Genomic DNA, 14,471 nt, shown 5'->3' on the forward strand with positions numbered 1-14,471 from the left:
CGAGCACTTGCGCTCAAGACTAATGACAACTTATTCAATATGATGACTTAAAGTTATCAAATTCTGTGTCATGACTCTGGGTTCACAATGTTCACTGTAACGCTTGATAAAATCTTTGAGGGGTTTAGTTTCCAAAATGGGGTCACTTGTAGGGGGTTTCCACTATTTAGGCGCATCAGGGGCTTTACAAAAGCGATATGGCGTCTGCTCTTGATTCCAGCCAATTTTGCCTTCAAAAAGTCACACAGTGCTTCTTCCCTTATGAGCCCATGCCGTGCGCCCAAACAGTGTATTTTCCCCACATATCGGGTATTGGCGTATTCAGAAGAAATTGCACAACAGTTTTTGGGGTCCATTTTCTCTTCTTACCCTTGTGAAAATAAAAAATTTGGGGCTAAAGGATAATTTTTGTGGAAAAAGTTTTTTATTTTTTATTTTTATGGCTCCATATTATAAACTTCTGTGAAGCAGCATGCTCACCACACATCTAAATAAGTTCCCTGAGGGGTCTAGTTTCCAAAATGGTGTCACTTGTGGGGTATTTTCACTATTTAGGCACATCAGGGGCTCCCCAAACGCAACATGGCGTCCGCTAATTATTCAAGCAAATTTTACATTCAAAAAGTCAAATGGAGTTCCTTCCCTTCCGATCCCTGCCATGCGCCCAAACAGTGTTTTTCTCCCATATGTGAGGTATCAGCTTACTCAGGAGAAATTGCACAATAAATGGTATGGTGCAATTTCTCCTGTTACTCTTATGAAAATGCAAAATTGGAGGCTGAAAAACATTTTTTTGAAAATTTTATTTTTACGGTTCAATGTTATAAACTTCTGTGAAACACGTGGGGGTTCAAGGTGATCACCACACATCTGCCGTGTGCCCAAACAGTGGTTTTCCCCCACATATGAGGTATTGGTGTGCTCAGGAGAAATTGCACAAATTTTGGGGTCCATTTTTTCCTGTTACCCTTGCGAAAATAAAAAAATTGAGGTCTAAAGTAACATTTTTGTGAAAAATTCCACATTCCAAAAATTCCTGTGAAGCACCTGAAGAGTTAATAATCTTCTTGAATGTGATTTTGAGTACCTTGAGGGGTGCAGTTTTTAGATTGGTGTCACTTTTGGGTATTTTCTGTCATAATAAATTCCCCTCAAAGTCACTTCAAATATGATGTGGTCCCTAAAAAAATGGTTTTGTAAATTTTGTTGAAAAAATTAGAAATCGCTGGTCAACTTTTAACCCTTATAACTTCCTAACAAAACCAAATTTTGGTTCTAAAATTGTGCTGATGTAAAGTAGACATGTGGGAAATGTTATTTATTAACTATTTTCTGTGACATATCTCTCTAATTTAAGGGTATGAAATTTCAAAGTTTGAAAATTGCTAAATTTTCAAAATTTTTGCCAAATTTCCGATTTTTTCATGAATAAATGCAATTCATATCGAAGAAATTTTACCACTACCATGAAGTACAATATGTCATGAAAAAACATTCTCAGAATCAGTTGAATCCGTTGATGCGTTCCAGAGTTATAACCTCATAAAGTGACAGCGGTCAGAATTGTAAAAATTGGCCTGGTCATTATAATAATAATAATAATAATAATTTTTATTTTTATACCGCCAACATATTCCGCAGCACTTTACATTTTAGAGGGGACTTGTACAGACAATAAAAGACATTACAGAATAACAATCACATAAATCAACAGATACCAGGAGGAGAGAGGGTCCTGCTCGCAAGCTTACAATCTATGAGGAAATAGGGGAGACACGAAAGGTGGATGGTAACAATTGCTTGTATTGTACAGTCAACCATCAATGCAATAAATGGGGTAATCACCTAATGCTAAATGAACCAGTCACCAACCAGTATGTGAACAAGTACAGACACAGAAGTCTATTAAGTACATGGGGGTGTGTGAACAGATGATACGACAGATCTGGTTTGGAAGGAAATTTTGTATGGTGGGGGGGAGGGAAGGGATAGTTAGATAAGGGAGGTGGGGCAATAGGCCAGTGTGAAGAAATGCGTTTTTAGGGCACGCTTAAAACTGTGGGTATTGGGGGGTAGCGAAGAGTCCTGGGTAGTGCGTTCCAAAGAATTGGGACAGCACGTGAGAAGTTTTAGAGATGGGAGTGGGAGGTCCAGATTATTGAGGATGTTAATCTTAGGTCATTAGCAGAACAGAGGGCAAGGGTAGGGTGGTAGACTGTGACGAGAGAGGAGAAGTGGGACGGTGAGGGTGAAGAGTTTATATTGAACTCTGTAGCAGATAGGTAACCAGTGCAACGACTAGCACAGGGTGGAGGCATCGGTGTCGCGGTTGGCAAGGAATATGATTCTGGCTGCTGCATTTAGGACGGATTGGAGAGGGAGAGTTTAGTAAGAGGGAGACCAATTAGTAGGGAGTTGCAGTAGTCCAGACGAGAATGAATCAGAGCGACAGTAAGAGTTTTTGCAGAGTCAAAGGTAAGAAAAGGTCGAATTCTAGAAATGTTTTTGAGATGTAGATGACAGGTGAGCGGACGAGTGATAGCATCTGGGGAGAGAAGGAAAGATCTGAATCAAGTATAAGCCCAAGACAGCGGGCTTGTTGCTGGGGAGTAATGGTGGAGCCACACACACACAAGAAGTTCAGTTTTTGACAAATTCAGTTTCAGATAGAGGGATGACATAATGTTAGAGACGGCAGAAAGTCAGGAGACAATGTGTATAATTGGGTGTCATCAGCATAGAGATGGTACTGAAAACCAAATCTACTAATTGTTTGTCAAATAGGGGTGGTGTATAAAAGAAGAGGAGGGGGCCTAGGACCGATCCTTGAGGAACTCTGACAGTAAGGGGAAAAGGGAAGGAAGAGGAGCCAGCAAAAGACACAGTAAAGGAGCAGTCAGAGAGGTAGGAGGAGAACCAGGATAAAACAGTGTCCTTGAGCCTGATAGAGTGGAGCATCGTGAGGAGGAGCTGATGATCTACAGTGTTGAATGTTGCAGAGAGATCCAGGAGAATCAGTAGGGAGTAGTGACCATTAGATTTAGCTGTTAGTAGATCATTAGACACTTTAGTGAGGGCAGTTTCAGTGAAGTGTAAAGAGCGGAAGCCAGATTGTAGAGGGTCGAGGAGACAGTTATCTGAGAGATAGCGGATTAGATGGGAGTGGACCAAGCGTTCCAGGAGTTTAGAGATGAAGGGAAGATTAGACACAGGTCTGTAGTTAGCAGCACAGTTTTGGTCAAGGGATGGTTTTTTAAGTAATGGATGTGTGCTGCCATGTTTAAATGAGGAGGTAAAAATACAGATGAGAGAGATTAAATATCATTAACGTGCAAACCATCTTTGGGGATAAAGGGGTTAAAAGAAAGAGAGATAACTAATTAACCATGGATGGCCCTATAAAGAGGGGATGGAACCTAAACTGTCAAAGGGCCCAATTTGTGAGAAGGGGTGAGACAAGACGGTAACGACTTAATAGGGTGGTAGAAAGAAGGTCGCTGTCAGGGGAGGGAGGCAGCAAAAGAATAGGAAGAAAGGTGACAGGGGCTCTATAAAAGGGAGATGTGAAGACACACAAAAAAATCAAACTGGAAGTCCATGATTAATAGGGCTCTGTGGCAGAGAGAGGAACCAAATAGGTGTAACCGTGCCTTTGGTGGGGATGTTTTGGTGGTGTTTAATATAAGTTAAAAATAAATAAAAAACAACAACAATTGCAGCACAAACAACCAGTATGGATGAACATTGCCAGCAAAGGGATCCCATGTAAAATATGTGCCTAAACGCCCCATCATGCCCATTCTGCTTAAACACATGGGAATATATAAATAATTTAATCCTTTACTGATGGAAGGTTTGCTGTACTTGTTCAGATGGTCAGAAGGTTTTTTTTATATTTTTATGCAAACTTTGCTGTACTAGGTTTCTTTTTTATTGCAAAATTATTCTTTTGCATTTCTTTTGCGATCACATATGTAATAACTGTATTAAGGTATTACTATGCTTTAGGGCTCGCTTACACTGGTGAGTAGCCAGCATATAACTCAGACGAGTGCTATCCGAAATTTCATCGGATAGCACTCACTACAATGTTATACTATGGAGCAGTGCCAACTAGCATTTATATTCTCATGTTGAGTCAGCATGAGAAAAAAAATTGCTGCATGTTGCGATTGGCAGCGTATATCCGACGTATAAGAGAATCATTGGATGCTTCTTGCCAGTGTAAGTAAACCCTAAAATGCAGAAAAAAAACAAATGTACCATTTTATTTACTCTGATTGCCAATCACAAATGGAATGGAGTCCTGCAGTATGCATAGAGAGGTGTAGAAAGCCCATATTGACCATTGCATGCACCCTGCAATTAGTCCTCTTGGTTGGCCGGTGATCCTGGATTGTCAGGTGCCCTCCAGGGAGTTTGCAGGCACCACTGGAAAGACTAAAGCATGCAGAGACAGGAGCGTGGATACGTAAATATTGGGCTCCCAGACAACCAGGATCAGCCTTAGGCCACAGCCCCACTATCAGTAGTTGCTCAGTATTCGGTCATTTTTTCTCAGGAGTAGGAGCCAAAACCAGATGCGGAACAATCAGAGAAAAGTATAATAGAAACAAGTCACCAATTCTGCATTTATCACCCACTCCTGGTTTTAGCTCCCACTCCTGCAAAAAAATACTGATTGAATACTGACCAAATACTGATAGTGGGGCCATGGATTTATGAGGATTATGGGAAAAGAAATTAATCCAGTAATTATACAGTATTAGGCTGCGTTCACACATTGCGTATTTTTGTGCGCTTTTTTGCGCGCGCTTTTTCAAAATACGCAATGTGCCTTGTGTCTGCCAGCAAAGTGAATGGGAAATTCACTTTGCCGTTCAGACATTGTGTAATTTTACGCAGCGGGAAAGCACAGCTGCGTAAAGAATTGGCATGTCAATTCTTTACGCAGCTGCGTCCCGCGCTTTCTCTCTATTGTGCCCATTATAAGCGATGGAATTACGCAGCGGTGTTCACACACTGCGTAATTCCAGTGCTTTTTTACGGAGGTGCAGGAGAAACTACATAATACAGTATGAGTGTACACTGCAGAAAAAAGGCATGCGTAAAAAAACGCTGCAAAAAACGCAGTGTGTGAATGGAGGTCCTTTTTTTACCTGCGTAAAAAAACGCAGGTAAAAACTGCAGGAAAATACGCGTGCGTAAAAAAAAGCAGCAAATACGCAATGTGTGAACGCAGCCTAAGTCTTACTCGCCTGAATCCATTATATTTCCTTGGGTCTATAGCCAAGCCAATGTTTCAGATATTACAGGGAACACTTCACTAATCAGATGCTGTAACAAAGAGCAGTTATATCTTTGGATAGGGATATCACAGCTAAGTAATAGAAGTAGCTCTGGTCAAAGAGGAAATCAGAAGCTTGTTTATGTAGAAATAATCAGCTGGACACAATCCCAGAGAAGCACAAGAACATGAGATGACAAAGTATGAAATATGGAACACTCCTCCTACAAATATCTCCTCCACGGGTAGGGAATGAATGAATATGAGTTGTGTAAGCCAGAAGGTACACACCATATGAACATAATTTTGTAACCAGATTCTTGAAATTTAGAGCTAATAGACTTTGTAGAGTTTAGCACACAGACGATGGCCCAGAGTCATCAAACATTTATTCTGCCATAAAAAGCTTTGAAAAGTTTCAGTTTTTAAGCCATTTTTGGTCAGCAGCAACAAAGTGGGTGAAGTTCAGGCGGACCAGGGGTGTGGCGACTCCCGCTGTCAAACTGGCGTTCATTATGTCTCAAATCTTACTCCAGTCACTCACTAGGAAAAAAGTCATTATATCAGCTGAAAGCAATTCTGCATTCATAAAGTGCGGCGCTGGATATTACACAGGAGTATTATAGCTTTTTATTCCCACACGAGAGATTTGTGGCTAGGCGTACATGGGGGCACATGCCACTTCTCGTCTCAGCCGAATCATTAAGAGGCATGCACATCTTAGTGAATTAGGCGCCTCAGTCCAATGATAGATTCATATGCACCAATGACCAGTTGTGCTAAACTTGGCAGGGCCTGCCACTAGGTCCAAAAGCAATATAAAAGTTTAAGAAAGTCGAGGCACCAAAGTAGGAAATTCTTGGTAAAAAAAACTTATTCTTTATTACATGTTTTTAAAAAAGCAAAAACAGAGAGACACTGCAGGCAACATTTTCGCAATAATTGGCCTTTATCAAGCCCAGAGAGAAATTCATACAACTCTCGTGCTGTTTTTGTTTTTTAGTTGAAATGGAATAAAGAACAAGTTTTTTTTACCAAGACTGCTGCTTTGGTGGCTCGACTTTCTTGAACTTTTGAATTAAGCGCCTTGCCTCGCACTCCATCCCTCATCGAGAATGGCCAGAAAAACGCTTATCTTGATGAATGGCGGCCACTCTGCACAAGCTGATCTGTCTCCAGATTTCACAATACAAACTGCATATGACGCGCCCCCTAGGCCAGTGTTGTTTGGGGGATACCCGGAGCCGGATCAGATGGGGGTTGTAGTCTCCGAGTGGCGGTGACCCGGTCCGTGCCCAGGGTGTCAAGCTCAGTGTGTGGCAGTCCTTACAGATGTTATTAGTGTTCTTTATGTCGACTACGCCACCCGTTGATTTGCGGTCAATACGGCCGCCGCTGCAGCAGGGTCCGCTGAGGCTGGTGGTGCTTGTGCAGCTCTGGTAGTATAACCCCCAACGGGAGGGGTATAGCCTCAGGGGGTCAGGTGTAGAGGATGGTGGTAGTGGTGGTGCAGTGTGGATGTTAAGAAGACTCCGAGCCGGGCTGTGCAGTTCAGGGTTTTTACTTACTGCTGTTCTTGTGGTCACTCTGGCCTTAAGTGACCGCCCGAGCCGTGCTGCGTCCACCAGGTCTTGGACTCGGCCAACCCCCAGGTGATTCTGGAGCGTGGTCCTGAGCTCCCTTTCTGACTTGTCCTTCTCTCTGGCCTTCCCCACCAGGGATCCACCTAAGTCCGGCTCCCTCGGGCCTCTTGTTGGTAAACCCTTGTCTCTGGGTTCCCTGACCCTATTCTTGGTTTGCCTTCCGGGTGGATTTAGTGGGTGGTCGTGGCAGATCCTGCCCACGACCTCCGGTCTCTGGCTAAGGTGTGCTGTAGCCTCCACCAGCTTGGGATCCGGTACCCTGTTGCCAACTCTTCACCCTCTGATCTAATTTTGGGTTCTTGGAGTTCCCTCTTCTCCCCCTTCTGGGTCCTTCTTTCTCCTCTCTCTCTGCTTCTCAGGCTCTCTCAGACTGACCAAACCTCTACTAAAGACTGACGTCTCACAGACTGACTGACCCTGATCTAAGATGGTTCCCACCTTATATACTCCCTCTATGTGTGAGCTCAGGTGACCAGCACCCAATGAGCTCCTAGCACTACCCAGACTGCTCCCCCTATCTGCCCCTACACTACTGGGATGTTCCACCCCCCTCCCACTCCAGCCAGGAACAGACACTGTCGTACCTGCACATAAACTGGTGGGAGTACCGTCGGTCTGTTCCTCGGATATGGGATGTGTGTAGTGCATGCAGCTAACTGAGCTCAGTTCCACACTCCATCCTTACCCGGGAGTGGAATATCACACCTCTGGGTTGAGGTGCAATACCCCTGTAGCAGCCGAATCCTCAGGGTGCTACACATACATTATTAATCAAATCTCTTAGACCTGATGAGGACGGTGAACCACTTGTGAGACAACTTGCATGCGATTCATGCCCTGATGAAGGTGACCTACTGTATTATGGCCAGCATTTTCTGTAACAATCCATCAATTTACAGTGGGCTTCCATAGTTAGGCATGGTGCTAGCTGTTTCACTCCCTGGTTTTCACCCTTCAATAACTATATGGGGATATGTTTCTTCTGTATAGGGGCCTCTAAGTTGTATCTACAGAAAAGCTTCTGACTGGTGAAGTGAAGTGAATGAAAATCAGAGACCATGACAGATTCAAGGAGTTGTATCCAAACACATGATTAGCGATAACTGGGTCCATGTCCAGAATGTCAGTCAGAATAAATGAATAAATATATAATGCAGATTTGGAAAGGATTGAAATAAAAAAGCATACCTGAAATGGTAAATGAGTTGGCTGAGATAGAAGTTTGTGGCCTCATTCATGGTACCTTAATGGAGTCAGTCCTGTTTACATAAAACAAACATATCACAGATGAAACATTATAATAAATTTGATAACATGATTATGTCATGGTAAGCACGTCATATGACTATGAAGTCGCCTTTAAGTTTGCATCTTGAAAAATTCCCCATCTTTTCCCCATGTTTTATGAAATTTGTGAGGATGGTGACTTGTGATGGGAGTGATTAATAAACTCATGGCTACTTTGCTTGTTTTTCTAGCCTCCTCATTTTCGAAGTACTCTCAAAGCTGTTATTTTGCAACATTGTAATTTATTCAGATTTCCCACACTTATCTTTTATTTTCACCTCTCCCCTCCCTTTCTTGGCTCCTGTGAATATTTCCTCACTGAATTCTTTAACTGACAAAAGTGACTCAGCAGAAAAGACTGTCAGAGAATGCTTTCCTGAGCCCTGCAAGAATACCAAGGCAAACCTTGGTGCCAGGCTCTACAAATCATTCAGGATGTGGGTGCCTAAATATGAAGAACAGATGATTGAGGGTTCTTGATGGTCTTGCTTCATGTAAAGGAATAATATGTTAATTGATTAGTGGACAGCCAATTGCCTTAGTGAGGTAAAGAAAACTTTGTTGACATCCTGTCCACCTTTGGGGAATTTTATGAGACTCTGAGGGCACAATGGAAATGACTGTGCTGGGGAATTTCCCTGGCCTGTTTTTCTGTCTCTGGAAAACCCAGCTGGACTGAAAGACATGCAGAGGGCTGGCCCCATAAGAGCTGGAGAGAAGAGCCCCCCACAGAGTGATAAGAAAGGACACAAGTGTGAAGCAGTAGAAGACTTTATGTTCTACTTTATCTATAAATAACAGAAATAAGACCGATCCCTGCTTGTGTAGTTATCACAGAAGCCCTGTCATTTACACACATGGCTGCTTTCAAATAAACATCTTGGGAGCGAAACCTAATTGTAAGATATTGTGACTGCGGTTTATCTGTCGATGTATGTACATTATTCCCGCACTTCAGGCTGTTTTTCTCCCATTGTTATAAAGGGATTGTCCCACCGTGATGATCCCTGTCTACATCTGCTGGGGGACCCCCTTCTCTGTGCTCAGCGTTACAATGACTACATTTCTCTTGGGGTATAGACAAGCTGACTGCTGCACTTTGTATTTTTGTTTTCTTTAGGCAATCCATTCATCAAGCTGAGAAGCTAAAGTGACTAATTGGGGGCTCTAGAAAAAAATAGATTTTTGTTGTTCTTATCACATATCATTTCACTGCAAGATTTCTTTTTTTCTGACTGTTTGTATAATGCGTCATCTTTTGAATTTATTAAAGAAAAAAATAGTTTTCAGCTTATCTAACTTTTTTCTTTAACGAGAACCTGACAGCTGATTAAATGCTGCCATTGTATTGGACAGCATGTATCAGACACTGACTGTATGATGTCAGCCACATATCTCTTACTCTGAACGTTGTGGCGTTTCAGAGAAAAACATACTTTAATAGCCATTGGGAATGCGCTGCACTGTAGGCTAGTCAGATGGGCGGGTCCCCAGTGTCTTCTTCCTGCCCACTGCCATAGATTGACAGGTCGCTGCCTACTGATGCGTATAGGTAGAGACCTGTCAATTCAGGGCAGCGGGCGGTGAGGCACGTCTCTGGCAGTTCTATCTGACTAGCTTATTGTGCAGCTTGGTCTCCGGTGGCTATCAAAGTATGTTTTTCTCTTTAGCTGGCTGAGCTCATGCACTCAGTGTCTGATACATGCTGCCATTGGATTGGGTAGCATGCTTCAGATGTCATTGTACACATATTAGACCCTAGTATAAATATACTTATTTGAAACAGTTTCCATTCACATGAGCCTCAAGATGGGGGTTGGAGACACCCATTCTATAGATGGATGCACATTTCATCTCTGGGACCGGCACCTTTCAAGCAAATGTCATATCCAGTGGATATACCCAAACACCTGGACTGTAACTATCAGGATTAATAGTTATCTTCTTTATGTTCCACCCCGTCATCTCCTTTTCCATTACTGGCATTCATTTGCTACTGTATGCTTAGGGACTCCTAATCCATTTGCCAGTCTTTACTGCTCCCCCCAAACCTCTCATTCTCCTTTTCTGGATTTCCATTGGTCAGAGTAGGTCAGTATTTGGTCAGTATTTTTCATCAGTATTTGTATGTCAAAACCAATTGTGAAATTTACAAAGATAAACTATAATTGAAAAATTTACATCTGTTCTGTGTTTTGGAGACACTCCTGGTTTTGCCATTCAAATACTGATGAAATACTGATCAAATATACTAATATGTGAATAAAGCCTTAGGTCCTCACTAATTGCCCTTCAATTCTTTTTTCTGCATCTTCCTACCATTTTTTCATCACTCATTGCGATGCACCAACCTCAAACACCTTTTATTTTACTCCCCCCATGCACACTCTTCATTTTTTGGGGGTTGTTTGCTGCCATTTTACAAACTACCATTGCTTTAGCGCCTTTAATATGCAAAAGAAGATTCAGTGAATTTTGGTGGTTGCAAGTTCAGTTGCCATTTTGGCTGGACACCTATTTCAGAACGAACCAATCAGAGATAGAAGGTGGAGATTTTTTTCTATAAATTCTGCAAACACAGCAATTAAACAAGGAAAATAACTACTGTATTTTCCAGCGTATAAGATGACTTTTTAATCCCTGAAAATCTTCTCAAAAGTCAGGAGTAGTCTTATACGCCGGGTGTCATCTTATAGGGCGTATACCCTTATAGTCTTAATGTTGGGGGAGGAGGGGGTATCCACCAGACTTCTGCACAACACAACTGATGGTCCCAACCCCATTTATAAGGCAAGAAATCCCACTTATTAAACCTGACAGGGCACACCTGTGAAGTGAAAACCATTTACGGTGACTACCTCTTGAAGCTCATAAAGAGAATGCAAGAGTGTGCAAAGCAGTCATCAAAGCAAAAGGTGGCTACTTTGAAGAACCTAGAATATAAGACATATTTTCAGTTGTTTCACACTTTTTTGTTAAGTATATAATTCCACATGTGTTAATTCATAGTTTTGATGCCTTCAGTGTGAATGTACAATTTTCATAGTCATGAAAATACAGAAAAATCTTTAAATGAGAAGGTGTGTCCAAACTTTTGGTCTGTACTGTGTATATATATATATATATATATATATATATGATGTGCAGAGTGTGGGGGGAGCGGTAGCCATGGAGGAGCGGGGCACAGGAGTCAGCAGCCGCCTGCTGCAGCCTACACTATCCCATCTGCTAAAGAAAATTAATATTCACTGCTCCCCACGCCCATGGGCATGGGGAGGGGTGAATATTCATGCCCTTTAATAGCGGGCACACGCGATCGCCCGGCAGCATCATGCTTTCCATACCCCGGGCGTCCCGGACGATTGCAGCTTGCTTCACTTACACCTTCCCAGTGAGGCGCCCCCTCACCTCGTCACTGCAGTCCTCAGGAGCGAGATCAGAGAGGCAGAGAAGGAGGTACCAGTAATAGGATACAAGGGCCAGAGGGATGTGCTACCGCTCTGATAGTCTTGGAGGCAGGGAGAGCTGGGCAGGCAGTGAGAGCTGGGCAGGCAGGGAGAGCTGACCAATCCAAGCAGGATTTGTATACAACAACCAGCCAATCGCCAGTAAGGTTCATCACTTTAAAATTACCATATTGAAATCAAATCTAATTTTTTTTTAATTTTTACCGTATGTGCGTTAGAAGAGGGGTAGTCTTATACGGCGAGTATATCCTAAACTCTATATTTTAACTGGAAAAGTTGGGGGTCGTCTTATACTCCGGAAAATCCGGTAGTTAAATTAATGTACCACTGGTTCAAGTAAACAGAAATAGAGGAATACATCAGATTTCTAGGATATATGCCAACATAGACGCTGAATACTAAAAGGAATTGACCAAGCAGATTGTATAATATAAAGGGAAATCAAGGGAAACCTTGAGAAAGTTAATGTGTCATTTAGAAGCAAGAGGACAATATTTACCCAGGTTAAGGAAGTACAGTAGGGGAGAATATTGAAGAGTCAGTTTTTTCCATTCCCAAACAATAATTTGTGGCAAGTAAAAAAGAAGGAAAGAAAGGGATTCTCCATAATTTTTAACCATGGTGGGAAAATGTTTCTAAAGAAACAAACTTTACTTACCCCATAAAACCACAAACATTCTAGCACTGCCATTCCATACCTTACATGACCCCTTTATTCCACATTAATATGAATGCGGTCCCCTAAATTTATACTGACCATAAACTAGATCTCCTAAACAAATACAGGCTAAACATCACAAATTAATTTGCACTTCATACTCCGTAAATGGTTAAATAGACCCAAAGCCAGACCCTGAAAATAAATATAGACTTTAGACTAGACCCAATAAAGAAATATAGATTCCAATTTAAACAGACCCCAGATATCAGATCCCTCCCATTTGTACAGACAACAGATTGGACCCCTATTTATACAGGCTCCAGACCACACATTGTTAGTTTATAAAGAGCCTGGACTCCCATTTCTACAGACGTCACATCAGATTTCCAATTAATGTAGACTCCAGAACAGAATCTCTCTTTGTACAGACCCCAGATCGAATTCCATTAATACAGACTCCAGACCAGGTCAGAACCCAATGCGGACCATAGACCAGACAAACAAATACACTTTTCCTTAAGTTTATAATGCTTTGCATCTACTTTTTTTGTTAGCTGGTTTGGGAATGTTATAGTCATTATGCTTTTTTCTCCTTATCTGAAGGCAGATGACACAAAAGAGAAAGTAGATGGAGGCCCCTTTGGTGCAACAGGAACAGCAGCAGAGGGTCAAGAAACCCACTTGTCCATGGCTGGTGAAAGTCCCATAACTGCAGAGGACACAGAAGATAGCCTGGGATCTTTGGTTCTCTCACAAGGGACTGTATGTCACCAGAACCTCATGATTTTTATATTTATAAGAATAGTGAAATTCCTTAATCTCACTGTGCTGCTGTATATGTATATATGCGTGTATATTGGCTACAGCATGTGTGCACCTGCACATTAATTAAATATAATGGTGTGTGCACTGGCCTTGATTTCAGATGAGTTCCAGCAAGATTATTTTTGCTGTATGCCTATGCCTGAATGTCAGTCTTCAACCGTGCAGACTCCATACAAGAACTTGGGGATCCATTCAACTATCTCAGGTCAATCATTGACCTAAGTTGTGTCTCACCTCCTTCAATTAGTAAGGCAGAGTTAAAGTCCACCTCCACCCACATATACCTAATTTATATCCCTGCCCCCTTTTGCCACTTCACCCCCCATTGCCATTTCCAAATTTTCTTCTTTTTTTCATATCTCCCCATCCCTTACAGTATTAGTGGTCTCAGTCAGTCTCTCCTTTTTCCAAATAAATATATAATTCTCTTTAGTGTTCGGGGGCTTTTTTGTAGGTTTGGGAAGAGGTAAAGATTTTCCTATGTGCATAGTTAATGTAAAAGTAAATTCATATCTTTAATTTTTTAAGAACAGGATATTTAAGAATGATGACACACCACATCCCCCTACATCCACTGTCTCTTATATACAGGGTTCTTTCTCTTTTGGGTGTTACTAATTTCCACACTCTCTCTGGATCCCTAGACAGCCCGGCATCCTTTCCTAAACTGCTCAAGTTGACATTTCCTTTTTGGCCTAAGAATATCTATAATCATCACATACATATCTCATTCAAGCCTGATGAAAGGTACATCACCAGAAACGTTGGTAGACTTGACTATGAGGTGTAATTTTTTTGGATATGAGAGAAGAAAAATAAAAAACATTCAAAAATGTCTTTTTGTATTTATTTTTGGTATGCTATTCCTCCTTTCACTTTTCTGCAAAAAAAAAGAAAAGTGACTTCAATAAATTGCAAATGATAAGTCAGGTCCATTATGGACACATACCGTTATAGTGATGATGAACAGACTCTCTGTTGTCCTGATGGATCTCTTTATCGCAAAATCCTTCATGGGCCTTGCAAGGGTTGAGGAGCTCTGTGTTGCAATTTGAACAATAAGAAGTAAAACAAAAGTAAATGTACAAAAATAAAAAATGTTTTAATACATATAAAACAGTATACAAGGATCAAAACAATAAGAAATAATTTACTAACATACTTAAATTTCAGTAAATACAAAAAACATAACTTATATGTAAACTGGTTTTCCATCTTCGATGAAAAGCTACTGATGAACAGTAAAAAATGCTATCTATTACTTTGAAATACAACGTATATCAAATAAATGTATCAAATCA

General features: G+C 41.4%; 1 long non-coding RNA gene across 1 annotated transcript; it reads right to left on the reverse strand.

Annotated features, from left to right (window-relative positions):
* Positions 1-5,529: 5,529 nt before the first annotated feature.
* On the reverse strand, positions 5,530-14,211 carry LOC141252922 (uncharacterized). The gene is made up of 3 exons (XR_012314153.1): positions 14,120-14,211; positions 8,119-8,189; positions 5,530-5,830 (listed from the first exon to the last, which is right to left on the reverse strand). It is a non-coding gene; the product is annotated as an uncharacterized lncRNA (long non-coding RNA).
* Positions 14,212-14,471: the final 260 nt, after the last annotated feature.

The sequence above is a fragment of the Phyllobates terribilis genome, unplaced genomic scaffold, assembly GCF_046119375.1.
Source record: "Phyllobates terribilis strain yellow unplaced genomic scaffold, ASM4611937v1 Scaffold_2__4_contigs__length_985480577, whole genome shotgun sequence".
Taxonomy (NCBI): domain Eukaryota; kingdom Metazoa; phylum Chordata; class Amphibia; order Anura; family Dendrobatidae; genus Phyllobates; species Phyllobates terribilis.